This window comes from Bombina bombina, chromosome 10 (assembly GCF_027579735.1).
Source record: "Bombina bombina isolate aBomBom1 chromosome 10, aBomBom1.pri, whole genome shotgun sequence".
Lineage (NCBI taxonomy): Eukaryota > Metazoa > Chordata > Amphibia > Anura > Bombinatoridae > Bombina > Bombina bombina.
The window spans coordinates 132,529,714-132,547,081 of record NC_069508.1 but is presented as its reverse complement, the minus strand read 5'-3'; the positions used below and the strand labels follow the sequence as shown (position 1 = coordinate 132,547,081).

At 40.4% G+C, this 17,368-nt stretch overlaps 1 protein-coding gene across 1 annotated transcript in view; it reads left to right on the top strand.

The window, feature by feature from the left end:
- The window catches only part of AK5 (adenylate kinase 5), an 809,863-nt gene that overhangs the window by 313,911 nt on the left and 478,584 nt on the right, over nucleotides 1-17,368 (top strand). The window lies entirely within an intron of this gene.

Sequence of the window (17,368 nt, the reverse complement as noted above, 5' to 3'; positions counted from 1 at the left end):
GAGATTTTTGTATGATTTTAGCCGGCGTAGTTAAGATCATATTGCTGTTCTCGGCCATCTGAGGAGAGGTAAACTTCAGATCAGGGGACAGCGGGCAGGTTAATCTGCAAAGAGGTATGTAGCAGCATATTAATTTCTGACAATGGAATTTGACTGAGAAAATTCTGCCATACCGATTTAATGTAATCTAACAGCCTTAAATGCAGTAGTAGCAACTGGTATCAGGCTGTCATGTATGTATATTTTACACTTCAGTATTCTGGGGAATGGCACTTCGCTGGGATAATACTGTATGCATATGACTTTAGCCTAATTTGCAGTGACTAGCAAAAGGCTTTCTAATGTCATTTCATTTATTTGATGTTAAACGTTTTTGCTGGCATGTTAAATCGTTTAATTTTCTGAGGTACTGGGTGAAAAAATGTTTTGGGCACTGTTTTTTTCCACTTGGCAGTCGTTTTATTTAATTTAAGACAGTTTACTGATCTCCCTCACTGTTGTGTGTGAGGGGGAGGGGCTTATTTTGGCGCTTTTGCTATGCATCAAAAAATTCAGTCATAAGTCTCTTGTCTTCCCTGCATGATCTGGTTCATCTCTACAGAGCTCAGGGGTCTTCAAAACTTATTTTGAGGGAGGTAATCACTCACAGCAGAGCTGTGAGGTTGTAGCTGACTGTGATAAAAAACGTTTATTTCTGTACTTTTTTTCTGCTATCAGGGTTAGTTATCCATTGCTAATGGGGGCAATCCTTTGCTAAAATTGTGTATTTACCGTAAAAGATTGATGTTATAGTTTGTTCTCAACTGTCATAACCTTTTTCTGTGCTTCTTAAAGGCACAGTACGTTTTCATATTATTGTAAATTACTTTGAAAAGTATTTCCAAGTTGCTAGTTTAATTGCTAGTGTGTTAAACATGTCTGACTCAGAGGAATATCTCTGTGCTATATGTGCTAAAGCCAAAGTGGAGCCCAATAGAAATTTATGTACTAATTGCATTGATGCTACTTTAAATAAAAGTCAATCTGTACAAATTGAACATATTTCACCAAACAACGAGGGGAGAGTTATGCCGACTAACTCGCCTCACGTGTCAGTACCTGCATCTCCCGCTCGGGAGGTGCGTGATATTGTAGCGCCGAGTACATCAGGGCGGCCATTACAAATCACATTACAGGATATGGCTAATGTTATGACTGAAGTTTTGGCTAAATTACCAGAACTAAGAGGTAAGCGTGATCACTCTGGGGTGAGAACAGAGTGCGCTGTTGATAATAGGGCCATGTCTGATACTGCGTCACAGTATGCTGAACATGAGGACGGAGAGCTTCAATCAGCAGGTGACGGTTCTGATCCCAATAGAATGGATTCAGACATTTCTAATTTTAAGTTTAAACTCGAAAACCTCCGTGTACTGTTAGGGGAGGTTTTAGCAGCTCTAAATGATTGTAACACCGTTGCAATCCCAGAGAAATTATGTAGGCTGGATAGATACTATGCGGTACCGGCGAGTACTGACGTATTTCCTATACCTAAGAGGCTTACAGAGATAATTGCTAAGGAGTGGGATAGGCCCGGTGTACCCTTTTCCCCCCCTCCTGTGTTTAGAAAAATGTTTCCAATAGACGCCACCACACGGGACTTATGGCAGACGGTCCCTAAGGTGGAGGGAGCGGTTTCTACTCTGGCTAAGCGTACCACTATCCCGGTGGAGGATAGCTGTGCCTTTTCAGATCCAATGGATAAAAAATTAGAGGGTTACCTTAAGAAAATGTTTGTTCAACAAGGTTTTATATTGCAACCCCTTGCATGTATTGCGTCTGTCACGGCCGCGGCCGCTTTTTGGTCCGAGTCCCTGGAAGAGACTCTTGACTCAATAACTATAGATGAGATTTCAAACAAGCTTAAGACACTTAAGCTAGCTAATTCATTTATTTCGGATGCCCGTAGTACATTTAACTAAACTTACGGCCAAGAATTCCGGATTCGCCATTCAGGCACGCAGAGCACTGTGGCTAAAATCCTGGTCAGCTGACGTTACTTCTAAATCTAAATTACTTAACATACCTTTCAAAGGGCAGACCTTATTCGGGCCCGGGTTGAAAGAAATTATCGCTGACATTACAGGAGGTAAGGGCCATGCCCTGCCTCAAGACAAAGCCAAACCTAAGGCTAGACAGTCTAATTTTCGTTCCTTTCGGAATTTCAAAGCAGGAGCAGCATCAACTTCCTCTGCACCAAAACAGGAAGGAGCTGTTGCTCGCTACAGACAAGGCTGGAGACCTAACCAGTCCTGGAACAAGGGCAAGCAGGCCAGGAAACCTGCTGCTGCCCCTAAGACAGCATGAATTGAGGGCCCCCGATCCGGGAACGGATCTAGTGGGGGGCAGACTTTCCTCTTCGCCCAGGCTTGGGCAAGAGATGTCCAGGATCCCTGGGCGTTAGAGATCATATCTCAGGGATACCTTCTGGACTTCAAATCCTCTCCCCCAAAAGGGAGATTTCATCTGTCAAGGTTGTCAACAAACCAAATAAAGAAAGAGGCGTTTCTACGCTGTGTACAAGATCTTTTACTAATGGGAGTGATCCATCCGGTTCCGCGGTCGGAACAAGGACAAGGGTTTTACTCAAATCTGTTTGTGGTTCCCAAAAAAGAGGGAACTTTCAGGCCAATCCTGGATTTAAAAATCCTAAACAAATTCCTAAGAGTTCCATCGTTCAAAATGGAAACTATTCGGACAATCTTACCCATGATCCAAAAGGGTCAGTACATGACCACAGTGGATTTAAAGGATGCTTACCTTCACATACCGATTCACAAAGATCATTACCGGTATCTAAGGTTTGCCTTCCTAGACAGGCATTACCAGTTTGTAGCTCTTCCATTCGGATTGGCTACGGCTCCAAGAATCTTCACGAAGGTTCTGGGTGCTCTTCTGGCGGTACTAAGACTGCGAGGAATTTCGGTAGCTCCGTACCTAGACGACATTCTGATACAAGCTTCAAGCTTTCAAACTGTCAAGTCTCATACAGAGTTAGTACTGGCATTTCTAAGGTCGCATGGATGGAAGGTGAACGAAAAGAAGAGTTCTCTCTTTCCACTCACAAGAGTTCCCTTCTTGGGGACTCTTATAGATTCTGTAGAAATGAAGATTTACCTGACAGAAGACAGGTTAACAAAGCTTCAAAATGCATGCCATGTCCTTCATTCCATTCAACACCCGTCAGTAGCTCAATGCATGGAGGTGATCGGCTTAATGGTAGCGGCAATGGACATAGTACCCTTTGCACGCCTACATCTCAGACCGCTGCAATTGTGCATGCTAAGTCAGTGGAATGGGGATTACTCAGACTTGTCCCCTACTCTGAATCTGGATGAAGAGACCAGAAATTCTCTTCTATGGTGGCTTTCTCGGCCACATCTGTCCAGGGGGATGCCATTCAGCAGGCCGGACTGGACAAATGTAACAACAGACGCCAGCCTACTAGGTTGGGGCGCTGTCTGGAATTCTCTGAAGGCTCAGGGACAATGGAATCAGGAGGAGAGTCTCCTACCAATAAACATTCTGGAATTGAGAGCAGTTCTCAATGCCCTTCTGGCTTGGCCCCAGTTAACAACTCGGGGGTTCATCAGGTTTCAGTCGGACAACATCACGACTGTAGCTTACATCAACCATCAGGGAGGGACAAGAAGCTCCCTAGCAATGATGGAAGTATCAAAGATAATTCGCTGGGCAGAGTCTCACTCTTGCCACCTGTCAGCAATCCACATCCCGGGAGTGGAGAACTGGGAGGCGGATTTCCTAAGTCATCAGACTTTTCATCCGGGGGAGTGGGAACTTCATCCGGAGGTCTTTGCCCAAATACTTCGACGTTGGGGCAAACCAGAGATAGATCTCATGGCGTCTCGACAGAACGCCAAGCTTCCTCGTTACGGGTCCAGATCCAGGGATCCGGGAGCGGTTCTGATAGATGCTTTGACAGCACCTTGGACCTTCGGGATGGCTTATGTGTTTCCACCCTTCCCGATGCTTCCTCGATTGATTGCCAGAATCAAACAGGAGAGAGCATCAGTGATTCTAATAGCGCCTGCATGGCCACGCAGGACTTGGTATGCAGATCTAGTGGACATGTCATCCTGTCCACCTTGGTCTCTACCTCTGAAACAGGACCTTCTGATCCAGGGTCCCTTCAAACATCAAAATCTAATTTCTCTGAAGCTGACTGTTTGGAAATTGAACGCTTGATTTTATCAAAACGTGGTTTTTCTGAGTCAGTTATTGATACCTTAATACAGGCTAGGAAGCCTGTTACCAGAAAGATTTACCATAAGATATGGCGCAAATACTTATATTGGTGCGAATCCAAGAGTTACTCATGGAGTAAGGTTAGGATTCCGAGGATATTGTCTTTTCTACAAGAAGGTTTAGAAAAGGGTTTATCCGCTAGTTCCTTAAAGGGACAGATTTCAGCTCTGTCCATTCTTTTACACAAACGTCTGTCAGAAGTTCCGGACGTTCAAGCTTTTTGTCAGGCTTTAGCTAGGATCAAGCCTGTGTTTAAAACTGTTGCTCCACCATGGAGTTTGAACTTAGTTCTTAATGTTTTACAGGGTGTTCCGTTTGAACCCCTTCATTCCATTGATATCAAGCTGTTATCTTGGAAAGTTCTGTTTTTAATGGCGATTTCCTCGGCTCGAAGAGTCTCTGAGTTATCTGCCTTACATTGTGATTCTCCTTATCTGATTTTTCATTCAGACAAGGTAGTTCTGCGTACTAAACCTGGGTTCCTACCTAAGGTGGTCACTAACAGGAATATCAATCAAGAGATTGTGGTTCCATCTTTGTGTCCTAATCCTTCTTCGAAGAAGGAACGTCTGCTACACAATCTAGATGTAGTCCGTGCCCTGAAATTTTATCTACAGGCAACTAAGGATTTTTCGACAAACGTCTTCCCTGTTTGTCGTTTATTCTGGTCAGAGGAGAGGTCAAAAAGCTTCGGCTACCTCTCTCTCTTTTTGGCTTCGTAGCATAATACGGTTAGCCTATGAGACTGCTGGACAGCAGCCTCCTGAAAGAATTACAGCACATTCTACTAGAGCTGTGGCTTCCACTTGGGCCTTTAAGAATGAGGCTTCTGTTGAACAGATTTGCAAGGCTGCAACTTGGTCTTCTCTTCATACTTTTTCCAAATTTTACAAATTTGACACTTTTGCTTCTTCGGAGGCTGTTTTTGGGAGAAAGGTTCTTCAGGCAGTGGTTCCTTCCGTATAAAGAGCCTGCCTGTCCCTCCCGTCATCCGTGTACTTTAGCTTTGGTATTGGTATCCCAGAAGTAATGATGACCCGTGGACTGACCACACTTAACAGGAGAAAACAAAATTTATGCTTACCTGATAAATTCCTTTCTCCTGTAGTGTGGTCAGTCCACGGCCCACCCTGTTTTTTATGGCAGGTCTATAAAAATTTTTAAATTATACTCCAGTCACCACTGCACCCTTTGGCTTCTCCTTTCTCGTTGGTTCTTGGTCGAATGACTGGGTGTGACGTAGAGGGGAGGAGCTATATAGCAGCTCTGCTGGGTGAATCCTCTTGCACTTCCTGTTGGGGAGGAGTTAATATCCCAGAAGTAATGATGACCCGTGGACTGACCACACTACAGGAGAAAGGAATTTATCAGGTAAGCATAAATTTTGTTTTTTTAGCATGTAACAATGGAGGGTCCTGTAGTTACATTGTAGCACAAAGCGGCAGAACGAGTTATACAATGTATGAAGTTTATTAAGGTAAGTTTGCGGTGCAGGTGCAAATACTACGTCCCCATAATCCATGATAGGCATCAGCATTTGCTGTACAATCTTTTCCTTCACTGTAGGGCTGAGGCAGGATTTGTTTCTGTACAGGGTACCTAGTTTTGGATAAAGTTTAGATGCAAGTTTTTCTATGTGGAGGCCAAAAGATAGATTGGGGTCTCACAACATACCCAAATATTTGAAAGAGTTAACTGCAGTCAGTGTGCAATTTGATTTTGTTTTGATGCATAGATATGAATTTTATAGTTTGTGTAATTTAGGTCCCGCTCCAAAGATCATTGTGACAGTTTTGTCAGTGTTTAGGAAGAGTTTGTTTTTTGAGATCCACTTTTCTTCCTCTGTAAACTGGTCTTGGAGCACTGCTTCAAGCTGCGGCAGATCGGAATTGTTTGCATAGATTACCGTGTCATCTGCGTACATGTGAACAGTTGAGGATTTGCAGACATTAGGCAGATCATTTATAAATAATGTGAATAGTAGGGGGCCGAGAATGGAACCTTGGGGAACACCACACGTGACTGGGAGAGGGAGGGATTCGCTGTCAGAAATTGAGACATATGATCGAAACCAGGTTAACGGACGATTAGCTATAGCTGAGTTTTTTAGTTTGAGAAGTAGTATGTTGTGGTCTACTGTGTCAAAGGCCTTTGCAAAATCAAGAAAAATAGCTCCAGTTAGGTCTCCTTGTTCCATGCCAGTTTGGATGTCGTTGCAAACTTTTAGGAGGGCAGTTGTAGTGGAGTGATTCGGGCAAAAACCTGATTGATCAGGGGTCAGATAGTTAGATTGTTGGTAATACTCACATATTTGCGTATGGACGCATTTTTCTAAGATTTTTGACAATAATGGGAGCAGAGATATAGGGCAATAGTTAGAATTCAAGGTTAACTCCCCACTTTTATGGATAGGCACTACTCTTGCGTTTGTGTATGTATCCAGACACCAAGGATTCATTAATTAGGGTTGTGGCAGGTTTAGCAATTGCCGGCGCATTGAGCTTCAACAGCATTGCTGGGATTTGATCAGGTCCAGACTGGTTTTTCATTTTTAGATTATTAAGGTGTTTCTTAATGACATTGATGGGTACAGGTCTAAAGTTGAACTTCTCTATATTGGGTCTTTGCTGATTTTTGTAGTTTCAGGATGCATGTCATTTATTAGTTTGTCAATCAGGGTGGTGGAGCATCCGACAAAATAATTGTTAAAGGCATTTGCTACTTCTTAGGGGAGTTGCAGTGTTTGGTTGTCTACATTGATATCTGTGAAAAGTAGATTAAAAAATATTGCCTGACATCTCAATGTAAAAAATAAAGATAACCCATTCCAAAGGAACATTAATCATCCAATCAGGATGCTAGTCCTGGGATTTGTAAGGGAGCGTGCATCCCACATGTGCAACAGCAGTCCCTGTTGTCTGGAACGAATCCTACACACTGTAAAACCCTCACTTAGATATGTGTCGCAAAGTGATTGTTTAAGCAGAATTTTTTTCTCTCCCTTTTTTTTTTTTGCTAAAGAGATAAGATAAATCCTGAAAACATTAAAAAGAGATAAGATAAATCCTGAAAACATTTAAAGAGATAAGATAAATCCTGAAAACATTAAAAGTGATAAGACAAATAATGAAAACCTGTTTTCTAGTCACAGATAGATAGATAGATAGATAGATAGATAGATAGATAGATAGATAGATAGATAGATAGATAGATAGATAGATAGATGATAGATAGTAAATCACTCATTACACTGAAGCTATGAAAGAAGATTTGGAGCCCATGCAGTGCAGACTTGCTTATGCAAGATAAAAACAGCAGAATTGCATTACTGACAAATAAACAATAAAATATGCAATAGCATTTAATTTTAATTTGAAGTTAGCAGTAGAAGATTTTCTGCTAATTACATTTTCCCTCCCCGTGTATCAAGTGGGAGCAATAAGCCAATCACAAAATGAATTTATGTACATACTGTGCATTACTGCACATACTCAGTAGAAGCTGATGCCTCAGTAAGTGTGCATATAAATAGATTGTGCACATTTTGATAATGGAAATATAATGGAAAGTTTTTTTGTTGTTGTTTTTTAAATTGCATTCTTTATCGTAATCATGAAACTTTACTTTTGACTTTGGTATTCCTTTAATACCATTTGCCACCTCAAAAATTCTAATTTATTAATCAGACTCCACATATTTATTAGAAGGTTGGGCATGAGGGGCCTTATAATCAAAAACTCAACATTATTGGGAGCAATCTCACAAAACCTTTGTTTTTCCTTTAAGTGAACGAGTTTACTTTCAACTTGTAATACATATGCACACCCCTCGTAATCTAGCGCACTGAAGGCACAGCTGGTCATTTGTATGTATGTATGGGGTACTTGAAAAGCGCGGCTAATCACCCGTAAGGGTCTCAAGGCGCTGCTCATTTTTATCAACCTCAGAAGGATGAAAGGCTGAGAGGTCCTCGCCGGGGATCAAACCTGCAACCCTTGGGCTACTACAGACCTCAGCCACAGTGCCTTAGCATGCTGAGCTATCTGTCATTTCAGCTCTAGATTAGTAAACACCTGCAGCTGTGCTCAAGGTAATGCACTTTCTTTGGACATTGGAATGTGATTTCATTTTCAAATGCTGTAAATCAAACATTTTGCCAGGTAAGTGCTTTTAATTATGCACTTATCTGTTAGCTCTTAAACCATCTCCTTTTGTTATAGGGTTTTTTGTAAAACTTTACCTTTAGTTCTTAAATGAAATTTAAATTAATGGGCTGTTCATTAAGAAATATACAGTATGTCTAAGTTTATAAATATGTAGAGCATATTGTTTTCATTTCATTATCACTCTTTCATTGTCTGAGAATACTATAAATCATGATGCCATTTGGAGAAGAGACTCCAAATATTGTCACAGTGTACTATAAAAGGACTTGACAGCTGTACAGGTTTCAGACAGGCATATAGAGGGCAAGAAGAGAACTGGGAAAATCATACCGGAAATATGATGAAGCATTTGTTTACAGCATTTCCATTTAAATTTTAAAAAGCATTTTATTATGCACTAAACACCACTTCTCTTGTGAGTTGTCCATTTATTTGCAACATTACTAATGTAAATGGTTTGTTTTTGTGCATTATTTCTGATTCACTTGTTTTTTTTTATTTTCATGAATAATAAATGCAATCTGAGGGAATGAACAAAAATGAAGTTTGGAGATACAGGGCGCGATCCGATATAGATCGTAGTTTGCGGCGCAAGCGAGGGAACCCCCGCCGCCCGCAGTTTCAGCTCGCAACTCGAGCTATCCTATATACGGCGCCGTCAGAGGCTAAGGTGCCGTAAGTCTGACAAACCAGCGATGTCCAGAAATCTGTGTAAGTACAAATTTCTGGAGTCGCCAGTGACTTACGGCACTTTAGAAACTGCCGGCGCCTACAAAACCTGACTAAAGTATTAAATCCCCCGTACTGTCTAACACGCCTCCCAAACATAGCCCGACACATCTAACCCTCTATCCGCTATCCCCCCTCACTATCCTAACAATAAAAAATGTATTAACCCCTAAACCACCGCTCCCGGACCCCGCCGCCAGCTATATTAAATCTATAACCCCCTAATGTGAGCCCCTACCCCGCCGCCATCTATCTTACCTACCCCCTAAAGTGAGCCCCTACCCTGCCGCCATCTATCTTACCTACCCCCTAAAGTGAGCTCCTACCCCGCCGCCATCTATTTGAAAAATATTAACCCCTAATTTAATCCCCCTACACCGCCGCCGCCTATATTAAACACATTAACCCCTAATCTAATCCTCCTACACCGCCGCCAGCTATATTAACTGTATTAACCCTAATTATATTAGAAAGAAAAAAAAAACGTGCTGTTTTCACCGCTGCAGTGAACAGTGAATCACTACTGACAGGAAAATTCACTGTTTTCTAGGTCGGAGCTATAACTGCACTGGCAATGCTGCTTTAAATCACCATAGGAGTGTTTATACTAGTCTGACATAGGGCAGTCCCTATTGGATGATGCACCTGTATGTCAAATTGAGATTACAGAAATTCTCAGGTGGAGGCAGCCGGGGAACAAGTAATGGAGCGACTTTAAAAAGTTTTATATTTTCATTGAAAAAAAAAATATTTTTAAAAAAAAGTGCTTGCTGAGATTTGCAGTGCAGCTATAGGAAGGATAATGTCTGTATTGTCTCAATGTCTTGTAGTATTGAAATCTGTGTATCTGAGTTAGCTTGCAGAAAAGATGGGTGCTTGCTGAGATTGGGCAGCCATAGGAAGGAGGATGTCTGTAGTTGTCTTGTAGTAGTTGAAGTCTGTGTGACTGAGTTAGCTGTTGTAAAAACATAATAATAGATAAGACGTTGTTTAAAATTGTATTCTACATTTGAATCATAAAAGATAAATTGTGGGTTTCATGTCCCTTTCACATGGACTGAACTCTCTGAATGTTAAAAGGAAAAAGGGTGGAACCTTGTAGTCCCAGAGAGATGAGAGATGCCTCCAATAAAGCTCTCTGCTCAGATGAGAAGATTTAAAATTATCGTCCAGCACTCACAAGATTCTAGAAAGGCACATTTTGCTATAAGAGCTATTCTCTGTAATTCTGTAAGTAAAGGAGAGACAAGCCCAGTACAATATAGCAGTTAATGACATGAGTTTTTTTTTACACTTTGGGCTTTGTAGTTTATATTACTTTACACTTTAGATTTTGTAACCTTAACAAATTTGTATTGCTCTATTGTAAAATAAAACACAGCTTCAGGATGTTGAAGAGGCAGGGAAGTTCCCTGAGCTGAACAGGGGTGTTCCTATTGTGTGTCTGAACTAGCTCTCTCACAATTCTCATGAAAAAGTCTGACTGATTTATTTTGCCGGCTGTATGCACATTCAAAATTCACAATACAGTTATTCAACTGACAACAAAGTAAGATATACTAAGCAAGTTAAAATTAGTGAAAACATTTCAGTTTAATTTGTATTTGTTGCAAACTGAGCCTTTAATTCCAGGTGTTATCCTAACTTCTCTCTCCCTTGTGAATTTCTGTATCACAGAGAGCCTCATTACTTTCTATGGAAGGCATCTCTTATTTCTCTGGGACTTCCAGGTTCCTCCCCTTTTCTTATAAAACTCAGTGAGTTCAGCCTCTGTGAAGTCTATACTGTAATTTCTGTCCAAAGTAGGGACTGTTTGATCATTTGGCCCATAGGAAGTAATAAAGCTCTCTGGGAAACATAAGTTGTCAGTTTTTCAGTTTTATTTTAAATAGAAGAAATACAAAGTGCAATGTAATTTGTAAAAGATACACATAAATATACAAAGTATATACAAATTATGAGCCTAATTATAGTATATCAAATTCTGCCTTTTTAGAATTTCAGAAGGGATCATGCCTTGCTGGAGGATCATTTTATTTAATCTCATCTGAGCAGACATGTTTATATCATCAGACTCTTATCATTACTCTTTAAAGATTGACACCAAGAGAACTAAAATTCATAAAAGATGTAAATTGGAAAGTTGTTTAAAACGTCATACTATATCCAGTCAATTTAAGTTCATTTTGATTTTACTGTCCTTTTGTACTATGAAGATTTAGAGTGACAAATTAAGCATATAAAAACTCTTAGCCCCAAGGTCCATATCTTGATTTATATGGTGTGGAAATTTGTTCACAAACTTTTTGTCTGCTGCTTTTTCTTTCGTAAGATGAGGAGAGTCCATAGGTGTCCATAACATGTGGGATAGATTTCCTGGCACTAGGAATATGTCAAGAACCCTCACAAGAGCTTTAATAATCCTTGCCACCTCCTCTCCCCACTCAGTTAGTTCTTGGCTTCAGAGGAGAGGGGTTGAGAGAGGTGCTCTTCAAGCAATATTATATTATTTTCTATCTAATCATTAATTGGGAGCTCAAACTAGACTTGAGACCCAGTACCCCTCTTCCATCTTCACTCAGGAAAGAGTTCAGGATAATTTCGCCAAGATTCTGAGTGAAGCAGGGGTAAAGGAATATCTCAATTATGGCATGTCAGTACTCTCATGGGTAAATCTCTCAGCCATAATTGCCCTCAGGCATCGCAGGGACCCTGTCCCTTAGCCTTCATCTGAGGGGTTGCTGGTAAATCCACAAGTATCCTCTACAGTATATTTACTTGAAATGGATGGGCTCTCTACTGGATCAGCAAGTTGGTAAGATACAGTGGAGGGATGCTGCAGTCCAGTTAAGGGACTCTGACACTAAACACATCCCAGGAACTATCCCTAGTACTCTCCTTTTATAGGTACTACATAGGGGTTCTCATCCTTTACACATAGCTCTTTACCTATGTGTTTAATACAAAATATTGTGGCATTCAGAATTAAAATCCCTCTTTTTTCATTGCCTTATAACCCCTTAGCAGCCCACAGTATGTTTTACACCTGAGTTCACTATTTTCCTCACAGAACAAAAAAGCTACTCTGTCTCTTTAAGAAAACCACCAATTACTGTATGCAGTTAGCGGTTTAGTTCATGATGGATGTAGTTAGGGTTGGGGACACAGGGGGATCAAGGGGGGGGGGTTATTCAATAAAATATGTTTATGGTGCATTTTAGTGTTTTTTTCTCACAGGCCTTAAACTGCACATTGTTCTTTATGTGGTATCCACCCCACCCGCCCTTTGGCACCCTTTCTCTCTCCCTCACCAGATCTCCAAGTGGCTGAAAATTTACTCTGGGTTTGTCTCCAGACCTTACAAGCTATCTGGGTCTAGTTTTAACCCTTTATATGCCCAGGAGGTGGGTAAGTACCCTCATAGGAGCTGCTGAGGGGGTGGGTAATGCTTTTTTCTGAAGGAAATTCTTTTTATTTTTTTATTTTGGGGTTCTGAGGTGTTAATTATATGCTGTTTGTTGTATTTTGGGCAAATACCCTGATAATATAAAGCTTTGGAATATATCTTTAGTTCCAAATACCTGCAGTTTTGCTTATTATTTTGCAGTCACCCCCACTTGATTTGACTGACCCATTAGAAGGGACCTTACGAAACATACTGCAGTCCAAGAAATTTCTGCAGTTCATTTTCCCAGTTAATTATGCAAAATTGTTCCAGTGTACCAAATTAACCAGTTATGTACTAATTGTGTCCCACATCTCTAATTCTCAAGTCATAATCCTGTCAGTATGACACCTGGCAGACAATTAGAGCCCATGTCTGTTTTTTTGTTCCCCAAGGGGATTTCACTGAATTCTCTCCAGTGTTTTTAAATCCAGTCTTCAAAAGACTATGACAGAGATTTTACTGGCTATCTCCAAACCAAGTAAGCGTAAGCAAAAATCAGGAGATTTACCTCACACTACCTGTAATCCCCCAGGATCAGTTACCCCCAACCATACAAAGCTTTGACTCAGCTGAGTCTCTGTCTGAGGGGGAAATCTCCTCAGAGGACCTTGATCCTATACCTGAGCTTGAGGCTGATTCCATGTTTAAATTTAAAGTTGACCATATCTGCTTCCTACTTCAGGAAGCTATTAGAACCAAACCCAGAGGATTCCAAACCTGTAAACAAACCTGTAAACAAGAAGTTTTAAAGCTCCACCTAATGTGCCTTCACACAGGTTCAAAAGAATGTATTAAATTCTTCTCTGAAAGTGAACAGCCTGGGAATTAATTCCTAAGGTTGATGGAGCTATTTCCACTTTAGCTAGATGCACTACTATTCCTATGGAGGATAACTCTTCATTTAGGGATCCAATGGATCGCAAAACGGAGTCCTTGCTTCAGCTTAGACCTGCAGTAGCAATCATCTATGTGGCCGCTGTGGGGTCCTTCTAATGTGATTCTCTTTCTCAGATGGTTTCTGATCAGTCTTCTGAAGATATTACCAACTGCATTTCAGATGATTTCACTTGTGATACAGTCTTTGATATCTTAGTAGACTTAGTAGAAAGTAATCAGTGCACCCAGGAACAAACTCCATACACAGGCAAGGGTGGATTGAAGACTGGCCCAGAAAGCCGGCTACAGAATAGAATGCACCTGACAAGAGAAGAGCAAAAACTTAACGAGCATCAACAGCAGCGTTAGAGGTGAGCACTATTGTAACACTGTAATTCTCATAGTTCCAGCATAGCCACGCAGAACTTGGTATGCAGACCTAATACAGATGTCATCTCATCATAGGTTCTACCACTAAGGAAAGATTTGCTGTCTAAATGACCCTTGTATCATCTGGATATCAAATCTCTGAATTTGATGGCATGGAGGTTGAACAACTAGTTCTTTAAAACAGAGATTTCTCAGATTTTGTTGTCTCTACTTTACTGAACGCCAGAAACCTTGTCACACAGAAAAGATTATAAGATTTGAAAAGCTTATTTACTTTGGTGTTCATCTAGAGGTTTCTCTTGGAAATCTTTTAGAATCCCTAGAAGTCTTCAGTTCCTTCGAGATTGACTAGATAAGGGATATAGCTAGTTCTTTAAAGGGTCAGATTTCAGCATTATCGGTTTTGTTTCACAAAAAATGGCCAAATTACCTGATGTTCAATATTTTGTGCAAGCCTTGGGTAGAATTTGCTGTGTTATTAGACCCATTTCTCCCCCTTGAAATTTGAATCTGGTTCTTTCTGTTCTGCAAGGTCCCACTTTGAACCTATATACTTCTTGGACCAAAAGTTATTGTCATGGAAGGTTCTCTTTCTTCTGCTAGAAGAGTTTCTGAATTAATCTGCCCTGTTTTCTGATCACCCCTTCTTCATTTTTCATCAAGATAAAGCAGTCCACCAGACTAAATATGATTTTCTACTGAAAGTTGTGTCTGCAGAAAATTGTTCCTTCACTGTACCCAAATCCTTCTAACCCTAAGGAATACCTTCTTCACAATTTGAATGTAGTCAGAGCCTTAAAATTCTATATTCAGGCTATTAAAGACATTAGACAGACTTATAGCTTGTTTTTATACTTTTCAGGTCCCAGAAAGCGTCAAAAGGCTACAGCGGTGGCCTTGGCATCATTGCTAAAACAGACTATTCGTAAGGCTTACATGGTTGCGGGAAAACTGCCTCCAAAAATAGTAACTTTTCATTCTACTAGATCTGAGCCTACTACCTGGGCCTTCAAAAATGATGCCTTGAAACAGATTAAGTGGCATCTTGGTCTTCTCTTGATACCTTTTCTAAATTTGATCATTTTGATATTTATTCTTCTCCTGAAGCTGCTTTTGGCAGGAAATTCTTTCAGGCTGCAGTCTGGCAAACAGGAACTGCCATAATTTTTTCCCACCCGTCCTAAACATGGACTCTCACCTTGTGTATTGTATCCAATATTCTATGGACACCTATGGACTCTCCTCATCTTATTAAAGAAAACAGAATTTATACTTATCGATAAAAAAAATCTTTTGGGATGAGATGAGTCCATAGGACCCGTCCACATTTTTACTAGATGGGCGATAGTTCTTATTTGCACTACTTAGCCTTGCTTTCTGTCTTTCTTACCATTTCTATCTATCTCCTCTGCTTGGCTATACGTAAACTGAGTGAGGAGAGGAGGTGGGAGGGATTAAGCTCTTGTGAGGGTTCTTGACCTCCTCCTATTGGTAGGAAATATATCCCACATGCTATCGACACCTGTGTACTCTCCTCATCCCAAAAGAAAGAAATTGATTGGTAAGCATAAATTCAGTTTTTTTTTCCTGTGGCAAACCCATTTTTACAAACATTGTGTAATCTAGCCCTAGAGTATAAGCTGTTAAATGCTCTTAGCATTGCAAGTCTTTACTTTTTCAAGTCTTGATAAAACAAAAAGTACTGAAATCTCACTTCTGACATGCACAAGATTTAAAACTATTATTGAAGTAAAAGCTGAAATGCTTTCTACATGAGGTGCTGCTGTGTAATGTAGCTAGACTTACTTATCAGTTTATATGTATGCCACATGATTATAATAATTTTTCTATATTTTTTTGTAATTTCCTATATCATCCTTGTTACCAGTTAAAAGGACATAAAAGTGCATAAAAGAAAATGCTCTAATGTGTTAAATTGAAGCAATAGTGCAATAATAAAATATTCTAACTTAAATTGTAATCCTTGCAAAGTGGTTAACACATAGGGGGATATTTATCAAAGGTCTGGTGGACCTGATCCGACAGTGCGGATCAGGTCCGACAGACCTCGCTGAATGCTGAGAGCAATACGCTCTCCGTGTTCAGCATTGCATCAGCAGCTCTTGTGAGCTGCTGGTGCAACGCCGCCCCCTGCAGATTCGCGGCCAATCAGCAGGGGGGTGTCAATCAACCCGATCGTACTTGATCAGGTTGAATTGCAGCGATGTCTGTCCGCCTGCTTACAGCAGGCGGACAGGTTATAGAGCAGCGGTCTTTAGACTGCTGCTTCATAACTGTTGTTTCTGGCGAGCCTGCTGACTGGCCAGAAACACGGGCCCTCAAGCTCCATCCGGAGTTTGATAAATGGGCCCCATAGTAAAAGTCAGCTACAAAGCACCAATGCACTACTGGAACTAACCAAAGGCATGTGTGTGTAGCTTCTAATTACTAACTAGCTCCCAGTAGTGCATTGCTGGTTCTGAGCCTATTAGGTATGCTATTCAACAAAGGATACCAAGAGAGTAACATAAGTTTGAAAACAGAAGCAAACTGAGTACAATAGACAGCCTCTTATCACATGCTTTTTTATTAACTTTTCACAACAGGAGACTGCAAGTTCATGTGGGCCATACAAATAACACTGTGTTCACGCCCAAGGAGTAATTTAAGAGTTAGCACAACACAGTACTAAATGCAAGTCAATAGATAATAAATAAAAAGTCATGTGATCAGGGGGTTGTCAGAAGATGCTTAGATACAAGGTAATCACAGAGGTAAAATTTTTTATTTATGTAACTGTTAGTTGTGCAAAACTGGGGAATGGGTATTGAAGGGATTATCTATCTTTTAAAACAATAAAACTTCTATTGTAGACTGTCCCTTTAAAAAGTTGATGAGTTAGGCTATCTTAAAGGGACATGAAACATAATTTTTTCTTTTATTAAAAACAATTTTACAAAAGTTTCCAATTTACTTCTATTATCAAATTTGCTTATGTCTCATGTTATTCTTTGTTGAAGTGATATCTGGATAGGTAGCGTGCACATGCCTGAAGTACAACATGACAGGAAATAGTGCTGCAAGCTAGTGCTCTTGCTAATGTATAACATAGTTGCAAAACTGCTACCATATAGTGCTGCAGACACGTGCACGTTCCTGAGCTTTCCTTCCTGCTTTTCAAAAAAGGATAACAAGATTAAAAAGAGAACTTGATAATAGAAGTAAATTTGAAAGTTGTTTAAAATTGTATGTTCTACCTGAATCAGGAAAGAAACATTTTGAGTTTTATGTCACTTTACATTCTGATCAGTAGGAGAGGTCCAGGTAAAAGGATTGCTTCCTATACAACTAGCATCTTGTGCAGATTTTGTTCCAAATGGAGAGGTGAAATATAATACTTGCAGATGCATGACACATTAATTCTCACCTTTCTCTTCAGCCTGTCTAAATATAA